This window comes from Rhinoderma darwinii, chromosome 11, assembly GCF_050947455.1.
Source record: "Rhinoderma darwinii isolate aRhiDar2 chromosome 11, aRhiDar2.hap1, whole genome shotgun sequence".
Taxonomy (NCBI): Eukaryota; Metazoa; Chordata; class Amphibia; order Anura; family Rhinodermatidae; genus Rhinoderma; species Rhinoderma darwinii.
Genome location: NC_134697.1, coordinates 50,243,189 through 50,260,097, shown reverse-complemented (window position 1 = coordinate 50,260,097; position 16,909 = coordinate 50,243,189).

Below are 16,909 nucleotides of genomic sequence, written 5' to 3'. Positions count from 1 at the left end.
CTTCAAAATGTATAAAATTATTATTCAAATTGTAAGTCCTCTAAATTGCTGAAAACTTATTTTATTTTTTCAAAAGTGCTGCCAAAATAGAGTAAAGAGATGGAAATATATATTTAATTAAAAATATTGTACAGTATGTGTGTACATATGTGACATATTGCAGTTAAAAATAGGGAAAAATGTTTTTCTATTTTTTAATTAATTTTCGCAAATAGTATCAGTCTACTTTTACCACTAAAATAAAGTACATCATGTGACGAAAAAACTATGTCAGAATTACTTGGATATTCAAAACTTTCGCAGAGTTATTCTCTGATAAATTCAGACATACCAGATTTGACAAATCTGGCTTGGTCATTAAGGTCCAAACAAGTTTGGTCATTAACCCCTTCCCGACATTTGACGTATCCATACGCCAAAGTCGGGTAGGGGAAGTATGGAGCTCGCTCCATATGATGCCAGTGTCGACTGTATGTTACAGCCGACACTTCAGAGTAACTAGCGGCATCGGCAACTAGTGAAATGCAGCATTTAAATCATCAGAAAGAGGGGGGGTGACCCCCTCTAACAGCTCATCACGCCCCCCGCAACGCAATCGCGAGGGGGCGATGATTGCTATGGCTGCCTGGGGGCTTAATGAACGCCCCCAGGTCCGCCATCTTTGTACACCTATTAAGCCTTGCCTCCGGCAGGGCTTAATAGGTGCCTGTCAGAATCACTATATACTGCAATACATTAGTATTGCAGTATATCGTGCAAGAGATAAATAAAAACATTTTTTTGTGTAAAAACATTTTTTTTTAAATTAAAAGTTAAAAAAAACCCTCCTTTTCCCATTTTCCCCCTAGAGCATAGTAAAAAAATAAATAAATAAACATAATTGGTATCGCCGCATCCGTAAAAGTCAGAACTATTACAATATATCATTATTTAACCTGCACGGTGAACGGCGTAAAAAAAAAATGTAAACGCCACAATGTCTATTTTTTGGTCACCTAATCTCCCACAAAAAATGAAATAAAAAGTGATCAAACCGTCGCATGTACCCCAAAATGGTATTATTAAAAAATACAGCTTATCCCGCAAAAAATAAGCCCTCATACCACTTAATCGACCGAAAAATAAAAAACTTATGGCTCTCGGAATTTGGCGACACAAAATAAATGTTCTTTTTTACACTTAGGTTTTTATATGTAAAAGTAGTAAAATATTGAAAAAACTATATATATTTGGTATCGGCGTAATCGTATTGACCCACAGAATAAAGTTAACATGTTGTTTTAATTGCACAGTGAATTCCGTAAAAACGTCACGCAAAAAAACATGGAGGAATCGCTGTTTTTTTCATTTTCTACCCCACAAATAATTTTTTTCCCGTTTCCTAGTACATTATACGGCAAAATAAATGGTGCTACGAAAAACTACAACTCGTCCCGCAAAAATCAAGCCCTCATAGTACTATATCGATGGAAAAATAAAGACGTTATGGCTTCTGCAATGTGGGGAGGAAAAAACGAAAATGAAAATCTGAAAAAAGGCTACGGCAGGAAGGGGTTAAGGGGTTAAAGTACAAAGACTTTTTTAGCTCAAATTTCAACTGTCACACAACAATTGCAGTCCATGGAAATAATATAGAACTTCATTCATCAAAATGGAAAAACTGGCCGAATTGCCCCTAGCAACCAATCACAGCACAATCTTTATTTTTCTACAGAAGTGTATGGGCAACGAGGCCAGTTTTTCTCTTTGACAGTTTTGATAAATGAGGCCCATTGAGTTTTGACTTTCACAGGATTTTCATTCAACTGTTGCACTACAAATATATCAAACGGAAAGTTAAGGGCTAAAAAGAAAATTGCAGATTTTGTATGCCAGCCGACATCATGCATATGCTTTTGAAACTGCCATATTTAAAGGGGTTTTCCAATAATCAATATTTATTACCTATCCACAGGATAGGTGATAAATATCTGATGGGTGGGGGTCTGACCGCTGGGTCTTTCATCGATCCCGAGATCGCGCTTACCTGTACGTCCCATATGAATGGAACAGTACTGCGCATGCTCAGCCACCGTTCCATTGCCGAGTGCTATCTCCAACAGCCCCATAGATAGTGAATGGAGCGGTGGCAGAGCATGCGCAATACCGCTCCTTTCATGTGGGGCGCACAGGGATGGCCAGGTAAGCGTGTTCTTGGGATTGGTCGGGGTCCGTGCATTCGGACCCCACCAGTCAGATATTTATCACCTATCCTGTGGATAGGTAAACGGGTTGTCCACAGCACTCACTTGATCAGAGAATTACTACTTAATTTCAGTATGCAAATTCCAAGTCCAGCGATCCCTTCTGGACAATCAATTGTTGCAAAAAACTTGAGGACAGCATCCATATGGCAAAAGTAAAAAAGTGTTTATTAACACATCCCAATATCAAACTTGATAAAGACTCCTGCGGAGTCGAAACGTAGCACTTTGATATTGGGATGTGTTAATGAACACTTTTTTACTTTTGCCATACGGATGCTATCCTGTGGATAGGTGATAAGTATCAATTATGGGAAAACCCCTTTAAGTTGCATGATAATATAAACTGGATCTGTCATCTTTGGGTAGCCTAATGCACCACGTGTTTCTTTTTTTCAGAAACCCTTTTTTTTTTGGGGGGGGGGGGGGGGGGCAAGGACTGTATATTTTAACACAATGCACACCTGCAATGGAATATAGCGCATGGTATCAAACAATGCCAGGTTGTACCAGATATTGTTCAGCACCGCTTGTGTTTGTAGAAAATTGTTGGAGAATGTTTCTTAAATCAATTGAAGTAGGTGCAACTAAAAGATCACATCCCTTTTTCTGACACTATAAAAAAGAAAGTGTTTTGTATCTCGAAAAGTATTGGGAACCTTAAAACATAATAGTCCACATCTACTAAGCACATTATACCACTTTTTGACAAATGGTGACATGCAACAAATTTGCGGTAAAATGTGCACGTTTTCACGTCATTTGTAAAGTAGGGTTGGTCTTTAAGGAGACGTAGTTTAGGCCATATTTATTAAAGTAAGTAAACAAAACTAAATTGGTGCAAATTTTGGCACAATCTGCACCTGCTCACAGCACACTCAGGTTTTATCATCTGACTGTGAGAAAGTTTAAACTGCGTCAAATTTATTAAGAGGCGTACGATTTTTAATAATGCAAGTCACTCCAACTATTTCCTTTACTTAGACTAGTGTAAGATATGCCAGTCAAAGTAATTACGGGCCATTGGATTTCATGCGAACATCATTTTTTTAATAATACAATTATGTAAAACAGGCATAATTGTATTGATACATGACCCCTATTGTTTTATTAAAGTGTTTAATGGTGTATTACAATTTCAGAAAATAAAGCTTATTCATTGTATAATGAAAACATATACAGCTTTGCAATATACTTTCTGTATCAAGTGCTCATGGTTTTTAAGACTTCTGCTTGCAGTCAGTGTTCGGGACACTTTTACATTTACATTGTTTACTTCCAGAGGATGTGAATCTGTCCTGGTGATGATCAACCAAACGCATAACTTGTTACAATACAGCAATCAGATATCATAACTATGAGTCCGCTGTACTCTTTCATAGCTCCTGTCAGCCACATAGCCTAATATTTTGTTGTGCCTTTTGGGCTAATAGAACAGTGGACATTTCCCTACACTATCCTGTTCTTACATAGGTCAGCAGTCTGATAACAGATCCGCTTCAATCTACGCACACATTTATGTATCACAAGCAGTACCAGATTTACATATAAGGAGCCGGTAGGCACAGATTGTCTGGCACTTTAGACTCCGCCCATCAAGTAGGCCACACCTTTTGTCTTGTACGGCTTTAAAATATTTGTCTACTCTTACAAAATAAAGCAGAACATTGTAGAACACGTCTCACAACATCTAGCACCCCATTCTACAGTCTTTCCATTGTATTCCCTTGGGTGTCCTGCTTTCACAAACTGTGAGTGCCTAATATAGAAATACCCATAATTTACATTGTTCAGTGGATTCATATGTAAATGCTGCCTTCAGCAAACCCTTCTCCCAGGGCCAACTATAGGGAAAAGGCCTAGTGTGAAATAACAAAATTTATCTTAAAATTACCATTATTGTCTTAAAGTGTACCTAACTTTTCAGGTGACCTTTCAGAATAAGCTGTCGTATGTGGGTTCATGAGGAAAAAAAACTATTTCTGGCCATTATATGACTTGTATTCTGCATTATTTAGCAGTTTTCTCTTTTGCAGGCTATATCTCTAATTGTCTGTGAGCTAGTGGGTGGAGCCTAATGGCTATCATGTCTCCTATAAACTGCACACACAGAAGAGGATAATTCTGCCCTCCTATCTCTATCTATCACACACACATATATATATATATATATATATATATATATATATATATATATATATATATATATATATATATATATATATATATATATATATAGAACTGGAGAAACATGGAGGACATTATACATCAGTGATGAGCAGTGTAGCTGTGAATTCAGCGACTTGTTGACATAGAAATTTAACCAGAAGCTGCAGCAGCATGGATGACATCATACAGCAGTAATGACCAGTGTAGCTGTGAATCCAGCACTGGGGTGAGACATAACACTTATTAGAAGCTGCAGCAGTGTAGCATCTCTTCGTGTCTCTCACTCTCTCTTCCTCTTTCACTCTGATTCTGCTTCCTTCTCCCATCTCCATAGACTTGTATGGGCAGCTGTAATCTTATCTTTCAGTGAGCTGACAGTCTGTCTTGTCTGGGGAGAGAAGAATTTAGCAGTAAATTTTGAAATAGTGAACAGTTAGGAAGGGAGAAAGGAAGGAACCGGATAAGTGGAGAAAAAGGCAATTTCCTCTAATAAGATAGATTACTAAGTTTATTATATTCGCTTTTACTATTGATTTATGTAAAGTTTGTTGAAATGTTAGTGATCATTTAAAACACAATAAACTACAAATATTGGCATCTTTACCTGTATTGCCTTTACCACCAGTGTAACATTTTCAAATGCTTTGCAAAAAAAATAATTCATTTTTTTGCACATTTTTCTTTGCTTTCTTTTGAGTCACATTAGAAAACATATGTTTGCCAACAGTTGCTATATGCCGTGTATAATCATCTGTTTTCTTTGTTTATAGTTCCCTCCAGAGTTCCTCATTATAATTCTGACTAAAGTCAATATGTCTGGCAATTGGTTTTTAATCTGTTTTTAAAATTATGACGCGCACATGTAGCCTTTAACTCCGTGACACTCCAGGCTTGTTTCCATGGTAACCACTAACATGTCTATTTGGGGGTAATGTTTCATTTTCGCAGTTTCTGTGCTTTTTAATTAACCATTCGTTCCAAGATTTCAAATGGCTGTAGACAGAGACTAAAAAGGCGTTATAAAAAAGTGAACTTTTGCAATTTAGATAAAACTATATAATGCGGTACAACTGCTACAAGTTGAGGTATTTTGGACATGAAGAACTGCAATGAGTGGCTGTAATAATATGCAAAACTGGAGCTGTCATTAGTTGCCTGGCTATTTCCTGTTCTAGAAAATATCACGCACATTTTATGCATAAAGTGCGCTGCTCCATTTTATTCCATGTCTTTAAAGTGTAACTAAATGTTTGACAAACTTCTGACATGTCATAGTGACATGTCAGAAGTTTGGATTGGTGGGGGTCCGAGCACTGAGACCCCCACCAATCGTTACAACGAAATAGCTGAAGCGCTCGTGTGAGCGCTCAGCCTCTTCGTGTCTGTTTGGCTTTTTCCGGGAAGCCGATGTATCGGAGTACGGGCTCAGACTTTCGAGCTGCTTCGTTCTAGCGATTGGTGGGGGTCTCAGTGCTCGCGCCCCCACCAATCCAAACTTCTGACATGTCACTATGACATGTCAGATGTTCGTCAAACGTTTAGCTACACTTTAATTAGAAAACTGTTAATCAAGTAATAGACTATGGCTCCATATACTGAAGCCAGAGCCACTCCGTGTATTACTGAGTGGTGCCTATATGAAGCACTATCTTCTCCCTTAGAAGCAATGCGTTTAGGTGAGAATACCTCCGTACAAATATCATGCATTAACATGCTCCAATATTTCTTCTGGGTTCCATATAAATTCATGAGATCAAAACCTCTGTATGTCTTACATGGAGTAGGCACATGAAGTCACAGTATAGGACCATGGAAGTCTACGGGTGCTCTAGTATGCCTCCATACAACATGAATCTGTAAAACAGTATGCCCGCGTGTATAAGGCATTCCGTTATAAAACAGACAAACCTTATATACAGTGTGTGTGTGTGTGTGTGTGTGTGTGTGTGTGTGTGTGTCTGTGTCTGTGTCTGTGTGTGCGTGCGCGTGCGTGTGTGTGTGTGCGCGCAAATTCTTCCATTTTTTTATTTTTTTTTCTAAACAACTACATTTTTATCTCCTTGATTTTACAAGACGGGTCAACACATACTATGCTGTGATGACACCTACAGGTTGACTTTGTATATTACAGCTAACTTGATATTATTAAAAGGACAATATAGAATTTGTACAAAAATGCATTAGGTTCTTAACCCCTATCAGCAATTTCTTCTGATTTGATGGCAAGAACAGTGCAGCATGCAGAACTATGTTTGCCGTCAAAATGACAGAAATCACGACCGAACCTGACAGACCTCGTTACAAGTTAATGGTGTTTGACAGGTGCATTTTGGATCTGTTGTATGATGGATCCAGCCTAATGTCATAGATTCCATTAAACGGAATCCACAATGCAGATGTGAACAGAGTTGTACATCACAGCTCTCAAAGGACGACATATACATTGCAAGATATAAATGTTGCGTTTTGTCAGTTCTGCATTGCTTATACGGGACACCACATGAAAAATTAGATTTTTAATAGAAAATACTCCAAACTTGAAAGTATGTAAGAGCCCATTTTTCAAACACCATAAGAGAGAACTTGAAGCCTCTTAGAAGGAGAATAACCTAGAGTTTAAATGTAGACTGGTTTAGATGCAGTTAGTTACATTATTTTTATTTAGTGCTATTTCCCAATTTCTTATATTTTTCATATTTGTCACACTTAAATGTTTCAGATCAGTAATGTACTTTTAATATTAGACAAAGATGACCCAATTAAACACAAAATGATGTTTTTAAAAGATGATTTAGTTTATTGAAGGAGACATGCTGTTCTTCCCTACCTGGCCCTATATAAAAAAGGAATAGCTGCCTTAGAGCCTGTTCACATCACCGTTGCCCTTCTGTTGAGGAGTTCCATCGCGTAACCCCTCAACGGAAAGGCAAACGGAAACCTCAGCTTCCGTTTCCCTCACCATTGAACACAACGGTGACGGAAACATTGCTAATGATTTCCGTCTGTCACTGTTGTGACAGGGTTCCGTCGTTTTGACGGAATCAATAGCGCTGTCGACTTGACCATTGAGTTCAATGGTGAGGGAAACGGAAGCTGAGGTTTCCGTTTGCCTTTCCGCTGAGTAGTTAACCCGACCGAAACCTCAGACGGAACCCCTCAGCAGAAACTAACGCTGATGTGAACACACCCGTAGCTACTAAATTGATCAGTCAACCAAATTCAACTGACAAATGGGTTAAACTTCACTAGCGACAACCAGGCATGATTACTGCCAGACCTGTTGTATGTAAATATCACCTAAATAGAACCTGTCTGGCAACGTGAAGCAATCTAGAAAATCTCAAAAAGAAGCACATGATTCCACGTTATAAAGATCACCTTTATAACTCCACTTTTTTCTTTTATTTCCCCCTCCACTTGTACATTGGTGTTTCAGCGGAGTGCTGTGTGCAGAAATACTTACCGATCCCCGCATCGTGTCATTTTCGGGTCCAGCACCGCCCACGTGATCTTCACTCTGACCTGTCTGGAATCACTGTGCTTTTGAGAAAACCAGAACTCAGGTTCTCAATACATTCCTAGGGGAGCCAGAACGAGGCTATATAGGATGTATTGAGATCCTGAGTTCCGGGTCACTGAAAAGCACAGTGATTCCAGACAGGTCAGAGTGAAGATCATGTGGGAGGCGCAGGACCAGAAAACGACACGATGTGGGCATGGGTAAGTATTTCTGCACACAGCACCCCACTGAAACAATAAAATAAAAAACTGGAGTGGAGTGAATGTACACGATTCCACAATAAGAAAGACACTGAGCAATAATGGCATCCATGGGACAGTTGTAAAGCGCAAACCACTGTTGACCAAAAAGAACACAAAGGCTCGTCTTGCATTTGCCAAAAAACATTTAGATAGCCCCCAAGCTTTTTATGATGAGTCAAAGGTGGAACTTTATGGAAGACATGAGAGCCGCTACATTGGGTGTAAAGCTAACACCGCATTCCACTATAAGACCATTATACCAACCGTTAAACATGGCGGTGGTGGTGGCGGGATGTTCTGGGGCTACTTTGCAACTGCAGGACATGGGCAACTTGATAAGATTTATAATAACAAGCAGCATAAATTCCAAAGTTTAGTAAACAATAGAGTAGATTTAAAACAAAGGTTCATCCTTGACACCATTTTACAATTTATGTATGTAATGATTCTACATAAAAGTCTTTATCTTATGCTAATCTTATATAACAAATGTATTATAGTGCAGAGCTGCATTCACAATTCTGCATGGTGTAAAGTACAGGCATACAGCTTTTTGCTTAGTCTACAGTGAATATTTATATCAGGCACTGTACAGAAATCTGATGTACTGTAGGAACAAAATAACCTTTCCAATGCATTTTATGTACTCAGCTATGCTGTTAGGGATGTGTATGTCAAAAAACGTGTTAATTCTTTTGAAAAACAACCAGTAGAATTTTGATTTCAGCTCTGGGCTATATTACTAAGGATTAGGGTAAGATAAGTAATGCAATATATTCATAAAGTTACTCAATTATTTATATAGACTGAATATATAAATATGAAGTTTAAAACAGTGTTCAGTGGTAAACATATTTGAAATCATTCTTAGATCTGTAAACTATATTTGGGTCAATGGCTAAGCAAACTCTTTTAGCATCCAAGGCGAAACTGGAAAATTGTGCGCCCTCTGGTTGTGTCTATTTTCTCATCCATTGTCCAGTGGTTTGGTGTTCTAGTTCCACATGTCCAGTCGTTTGGTTTTCATTGGTTTGATGTGCAGACCTTGACGTTCATTGATAAACTAACGGCCTACATATTCTCTTCCACTGCAACAGACAGAATGCTTCCTGGTCATGCACTTTTCTCTCTAACTGTAACAAAATGGCGCCATGGACCTACTTACTGTGTCCAACGGTCCCAGCTCCTGGGCACACTCTCCCCGACAAGGACAGGGTTCCGTTGTTTTGATGGAATCAATAGCACAGTCGACTGCGCTATTGATTCCGTTAAAACAATGGAACGCTGTCACAACAGTGACAAACGGAAACGTTTAGCAACATTTCCGTCACCATTGAGATCAATGGTGAGGGAAATGGAAGCTAAGGTTTCAGTTTGCCTTTCCGTTGAGGGATTAACCTGAGGGAAACCTCCAATGGAACCACTCAACAGAAGGGCAATGCTAATGTGAACACAACCTTACCTACATGTTCATAAAATGTCAGATGCAGTGATATAGATCCCTATGCAAAGCACATAAAGAAAGTTTGTGGACACTCACACAATGGACTGAATATACAATCACATACTTAGAATACAATGAATAGGTTTAATCTTTCATCTGCGGAACACACCAGTATTTGGCTGCAGGTAAGAGGAGCGCTCAAGGGACAATCATTTTAAATGAACAATTTTTTGCGTCCAACTTCTGGTGACCTCTAATACTCTTGAACTTTTTGAGGAAAGGAAAACTTCTAAATTAATCAGTTACATTGTATTAGACATATATTATGAAAAAAAAATGGTACAGTTACTCCAAGTGTAAAAGTATGGTCCAATAAACAAATACTAAAAAACAAATAATAAACATGATTCCACTCAAAATAAGTTTTGCAGCATCCAAAAGGAGTGTAGGTGAGACAATAACGTACATCTTTGCTCACACAGAAGGTATTACTTTCGCGCTTGAAAAGTTACCCCTTTGGTCTATAGCCTTCGTTGAAAATAAAAAACCGGGGGAAGGGAATGTAGACAAATTTTAGGATCCACTGTGGTACCCGCATTGTGAAATATAGCGGTGCAGATGGCCTGTATAGGATGTAACGAATACAGCCGACGTGCACGTCGATAACTCAGTCAGAGCAGTGTGAATTATCGCTACTCTGATACAGTTACCCCGCTGTGCGATCGCTGTACATAAGCAAAACGGGGTAAGTATGATTCAATGCTAGCTAACGGAGCAGTAGTAAACTATCCCTCAATTGTGCTGTCCCTGACCTACAACCGGGTCCGTCCCGTGTGTTTGGCTGAAGTATTAGAGTAGCGGTAATTCACGCCGCTCTGACTGAGTTATCGGCGTGCATGAGAAAAAAGAGAAGTAGGATCCAGCGATGTATATATAAATGGGAAAACTCGGTTTCCACTTTATTGATCACGAACAATAAAAGATGAACACGGGAGAAATGACAAGGTGGTTGTATTGGCAAATGAAAGGAAGCCTACGCGTTTCGAGCACGGTCTGTGCTCTTATTCATGGCTGATTCAACGTTATCGGCGTGCATGTCGGCTGTATTCATTACAGCTGATGACCGGCATGTCCGTTCATTCTGACCGAACAGGGAGAGAGTGGTATGTTAAACCACTGCTCCCCCAATTGAACAGTTGACTCGCTGTGATTTCGGCCTGACAGGCAGGCTTTGAGGAGTTCGCTCTCAGCATGTACTGAAGGGAGAGCGACATACATAACTGTTGCATTTTCTATTGCTCCTCCAAAAGTTGACTCGCTTTATACACAGGCAGACTCTGATGAGTCCGCTCCGATTGGCAATAAAATAGGAGAGCTTTAGATGCAACAGTTATGTCTTTTACCTAACGGTCAACCTGCCAGATCTATGTTAAATACGTAAATGCTGGTAATGTTCAAGCCCTAACAGAAAGAGCAATTGTTTCCAATATTAAGATACAAGTGTGTGTTTTAAAAATTTACATTCACATTGCATCTTCTGAAGGAAGTCTGAATTGATACTTTCTGTCACCTCAGTTGCTTTATGCAACCGAGTCTCACAGTTGGTTTGTCTTGCCAGTATCTACCATAGTGCTCATTCTGACAGCACCCAAATTTTGCTGTCCGAGCACCTAAGTATACATCTCACACTTGGTATATTTGACAGTGGCTCACAAGCTCAAATAAAAAAATAGGACATTTCTGCACTAAAAACTGCTGGAGAATTTCATAGCAACCTGTTTTCCAGTTACAGGCTGCAATAAAGTAGTTTGTGTCTGTCGTTTGAGGAAGGTACTGATACTGTAGTAGCCTGCAGACAATTCTGTTGCTGACTCCTTTCCTGCAGTAATAGCTTGTATTCTCTTGATGTATTGGGCATGCAGGCTGTCACTGCTGATATAGATCATAACACCTGTCTGAGAAGTCTATTGACAGAATACAGGTTGCCGTACACAGGTTTTCATAGACAGCATGTATTCTGCTGGTGGCACATGCAGGTCAAAAATAGGAAGTCTGCTCCTTTTTCCTGGACTAATCTCTGACGTCGGTGCAGAAAGTCATAAGCAAATAGTGTAGAGACCCCCTTGCACATTAGACTAATGTCGGCCGAACCCGCTGACCTTCTAAAGGGTATGGCTGCCTCCTAATTTTCGCCCAACAGATGATGTCGGGGGAAAGAAGAATCAGGCATGTTGAATTTTGACATACCAAATGGAAGGTATCCACAATAAATAAAAATCAACCTAATTTATGAAATTACAAAAATCTTTATTTAGAATTCAAGCTGAAAAAGCTCACAATAAAAAAGACATGTACACACAAGACAAAATAAAAATTATCTAAAGAGGCAGGTGGACATCCCATGCTGAAGATGTATGTTAAAAATACTTGAATAAGGTAATAAGTAACTGGTTAAATAAATACAATTATTTTAGAGTTTCAAATAGAATAAATATTCTGCACACCCACGCATGTAACATATATTCAAAATTTGCACAAAACATGGAGCCTGTATAGTCTACCCATGTGGCTATAGCATATTGTTATAAAGTGATAAGACCAGTGTACTGACTAATAGAAATATGCAGATGGTATTCAACTGTATGTGAGTGGTGTCCTCCAACCGCACCCTCCGACGCGCGTTTCGCATTAGTTTCTTCTGGGAGTGGTTAGTATTTTTTCATTGATTGATCATTGGGGATTCCTCTCTGGCTTTGTAGGTTTATTCATGTTGAATTTTGACGCCTGATCCTTTTCTGGCTGCAGCTTACTACCTTTTCCCCATGGAGAACACATGCACACTTGGCCGAACCAAGCGTGCATGTATATGGGGAGTTCCTTAATAAAATAGCCACCAAATTAAATAAATTTGTACTATACGTTGTCTCATCCAACTTTCCAAGGGAACAACTTAGCAAAACTAACCTTCCACTCGCCCCACCACCAAAGTCAACATGACAAACCCATTGCGGTTCCCAGGCCAACAGGTGCAAAATCTCATCATCACATCCTGTAGTTCTGCTAGTGTAAGTGTAGATATTGGTCTATTTTGGAGTACATGCACACTTTGGTGAATGGAGAAGAAGACAACGTTCCCAGTCTCACACAAAGGCAAGTTGATGATGTTGAATCAGGTCAGGTGGGACTCTGCACAGTAGGGACTGGAAGTGGAGGGATTATGTGTATTCTCCAGGAGCATAAGGATGGAAAAGAGAAGATGAAGGCCATATCAAAACAGCTACAGCTTGGGGAATTAGAGAACCATGATCAGATTCAGAAGTCTATCAGTAGTTGTTTAATTAAACCAAAGAAGAAATCTTGATATAATAATATTTAATCAAAATAATTTTATTTAATCAAAACAAATAATTTAATACACATAAATACAAGAATAATTAAATAAAGATACAAAAATTAAACCCCCCTCCCAAGTATATACTATAGACAATTAAAATAACATAAAATATATGCCAGGTGTATAATAATGGATAAAGATGGTAAATATGGTAAATGTAATGGTATCAAGTCCTCATGCAGAAAAGCATAAACCCTTAAGGAAGGATAGAAAAGCACTGTATGTCTATGTGCACGAACTGCATCAGAGCACCAGAGAGCTGATATGAATAATGCTGTAATCACAAGTCGCTCCAGTGCCAATGATGCACTGATGTGAGTAAAGAGACAAGCACTGAAACAAGAAGGGAAGAAATATCGACTACAATGAGTGGACTATACCTGCAGAGGACATGATGGAAGAAATGATACACCTGGACACCGAGCACCTCGACGCGCGTTTCGCAACCTTCGAAGGTTGCGAAACGCGCGTCGAGGTGCTCGGTGTCCAGGTGTATCATTTCTTCCATCATGTCCTCTGCAGGTATAGTCCACTCATTGTAGTCGATATTTCTTCCCTTCTTGTTTCAGTGCTTGTCTCTTTACTCACATCAGTGCATCATTGGCACTGGAGCGACTTGTGATTACAGCATTATTCATATCAGCTCTCTGGTGCTCTGATGCAGTTCGTGCACATAGACATACAGTGCTTTTCTATCCTTCCTTAAGGGTTTATGCTTTTCTGCATGAGGACTTGATACCATTACATTTACCATATTTACCATCTTTATCCATTATTATACACCTGGCATATATTTTATGTTATTTTAATTGTCTATAGTATATACTTGGGAGGGGGGTTTAATTTTTGTATCTTTATTTAATTATTCTTGTATTTATGTGTATTAAATTATTTGTTTTGATTAAATAAAATTATTTTGATTAAATATTATTATATCAAGATTTCTTCTTTGGTTTAATGAATATGGATATGTGATTTCTTGAGCATGATATTTTGGCTAAGCAAATATATATATAGGTTATAATAAGTCTATCAGTAGTTGACCTGCCAGGTGTGAAGAGGACAATAAGGATGATACAAAATTCCAGTAGAGAGCAGAGAGTGATGCTTCCTTGTTTTCCAGCCTTCTGTCAAGCTGCATGTTGGTAGAGAAATTAGTGTAAACACACACTATGAAGCGTTCTCTGCAGCAAGCTAGTTGGCACATTTGGCAGCCAAAGGGCTACAGTAGCTGACAACATGGCCGTTTCTCAGAGGTTGAGGTCCCTCTGCACTCCCCACTGGATTGTTGCCTCAGCCATTGCCAGCAAAAATAGTGCCAATATCAGCTGTGCCAGCAGTACCAACAGCAACCAATTAGGGATAATACATAACTCATATTTCCAGCCAGGAGGACTTCACCACATGTAAAAGCTGTAAAAAATAATCAGCGCCTACCGGGACTGCATCCTAGTTCCAAGAAAACTTTAAAACTGGTATCCCATTGATTTCTGGGTGAACTGATTGTGGTAGTGACCTGAACTTTTCATAGTTTGCCATGCATGCATTGTCCTGTTCCTCCGCACATATTTTTTGGGAAAGAGTGTTCAATGTGGCAAGTGGCATTATAATCCCAAAGTGCACACAGTTATCAACTGCTCTGCTAGCCTGGGAAGAATTACTTTTACTGAAATGCTCTCTGCCAGATCAAATGGACTAAGCACCCCACTATTTCTTCGGACACTGCCATTAACTTTTCCACATTTTCCACAACAGCCACAACTGATGTAGCTCAGGTGCTGTGGCCTACTGCCGGTCTGCCAAAGGTTCTGCTTCACATACCTCAGACACCCATTAATAACCTCATTGATAGCATGCCAAGCATGTAAGTGCGTGTATTTATGCCTGTGGCGCTGATACTCGACCCTAAATAAATCAAGATGTTTGGAATATTTTGTTTAAATTTTTTTAGCATTTGCATATCATTAACATGATCCTGTGATTTCCACTTTCCACAATTACAAAATGTTACCTACTTGTTAATTTTGAAGAGTGTATATATATATATATATATATATATATACACTAGTATATACATTTATATACTATATGCATGTGTATTTATATATATATATATATATATATATATATATATATATATATTGTACATGTGTTGTGTGTATGCACATTTGTGTTGTGCATTAACTGTTAGACCTTGTTCACATGTTCAGAATTTTGTATTTTCTACCGCATTCGAATGCTCAGAATAATGAACACGCTGCAGAAGTTAAAATCCACACCATGTTCAATAGTGCCATGGACTGAAAAGCCGGAATTAGCTCCATACATGGGGCTAAACTGCGTGCGGATCTGGTTGCCAATCCGTGTCCGAAATTTAGAATTTCAGTAGGAGATTTTCTAGCAATTCTACAAAGGATTTGCCTATGGCAAATCTGTGCCGTGTGAATATGACCTGAAACATATAGTAGGACTTTTCAGGCAAAAGTTCAGAATTGGTTTAGCAATACAATTAATTCTAAAATAAATATAATCATCCTGGTATGATGGAAAATGATAAATGCTTTATCCCAGACAGGCACAAGATGGCAGCATAGTAACCATGTATTTTATTCTTGGCCACCAAACAGTGGCAGAGCGTTCGTCCAGAGTAAATATTCTCATTTTCATACTAAAATGGTTTTATTATTTCATGTATGGATCAGGCAATCCAGAGGCAATCCACAATTCACAAGCCGAAATAGACGTTGACTAATGGGAAGTACACAATCCTATGCATAAAACATTTGTTTTAAGACGTATCAATGTATAATCCTATAAAATATGTATGTACTGTGTGTAATGGGAACATTGCTTGCACATATGATAACTTGATGTCCCCTATGTAAGCTGTTTAGGAGTACTTTGCACTTATTGATCCGCAATGTCCATATGCAGTGCTTTGAAAAAAATATTTATCCCCTCCCAGATATCCCCTATTATTGCATATGTGTCACACTTAAAGGGGTTATCTTATATACATAACCACTTTCCATATGTCCTATTAGGGCTTATGGATGTTAGGCCTCATTTACACGAACGTAATATACGCTCGTGCGACGCGCGTGCTTTGCACGCATGTCGTACGCACCTATATTAGTCAATGGGGCAGTTTAGACGATGCGTGAATTGCGCTCAGCGCGTGTGCGCAGAAAAAAACTCACGACATGTTCTATAATCGTGCGTTTTTCGCGCACTCACGCACCCATTGAAGTCAATGGGTGCGTGAAAACCACGCATGCCGCACGGAAGCACTTCCGTGCGAACTGCGTGATTCGCGCAAGAGCTGTCAAACTCCTGAATGTAAACAGAAAAGCACCACGTGCTTTTCTGTTTACAAACATCCAAACGGAGTGTCAAATTCGAGATGAGCGCACCGAACTTCACCGGGTTCGGCCAAACTCGTTTTGACCGAAACCGGTAAAAAATGTTCGGGTACGCGACGTCAGGAAACAGTCACTGTCCACGGTGCTGAAAGCGTTAAACTGGTTCAGCACCATGGACAGTGACTTCCGCTCCGAAAATCCATGAACCTGTAAAAAAAAAAAGACGTTCTGACTTACTGATAACTCCGGTCCGACCTCCCGGGATGACAGTTCAGTCCAAGTGACAGCTGCAGCCAATCACAGGCCAAGCACAGGCTGCAGCCAATCACAGGCTGCAGCGGTCTCATGGACTGCGGCGTCATCCTGGGAGGTGGGGCCGGATGACAAGAGAGGGACGCGTCACCAAGGCAACGGCCGGGAGCCCGGACTGGGGGAAGCAGGAAGTTCTTGGTAAGTATGAAAGTCTTTTTATTCACAGGTTGGTGTATATTGTGTTCGGCATTCACTGTCGAGGGTGCTGAAAGAGTTACCGACG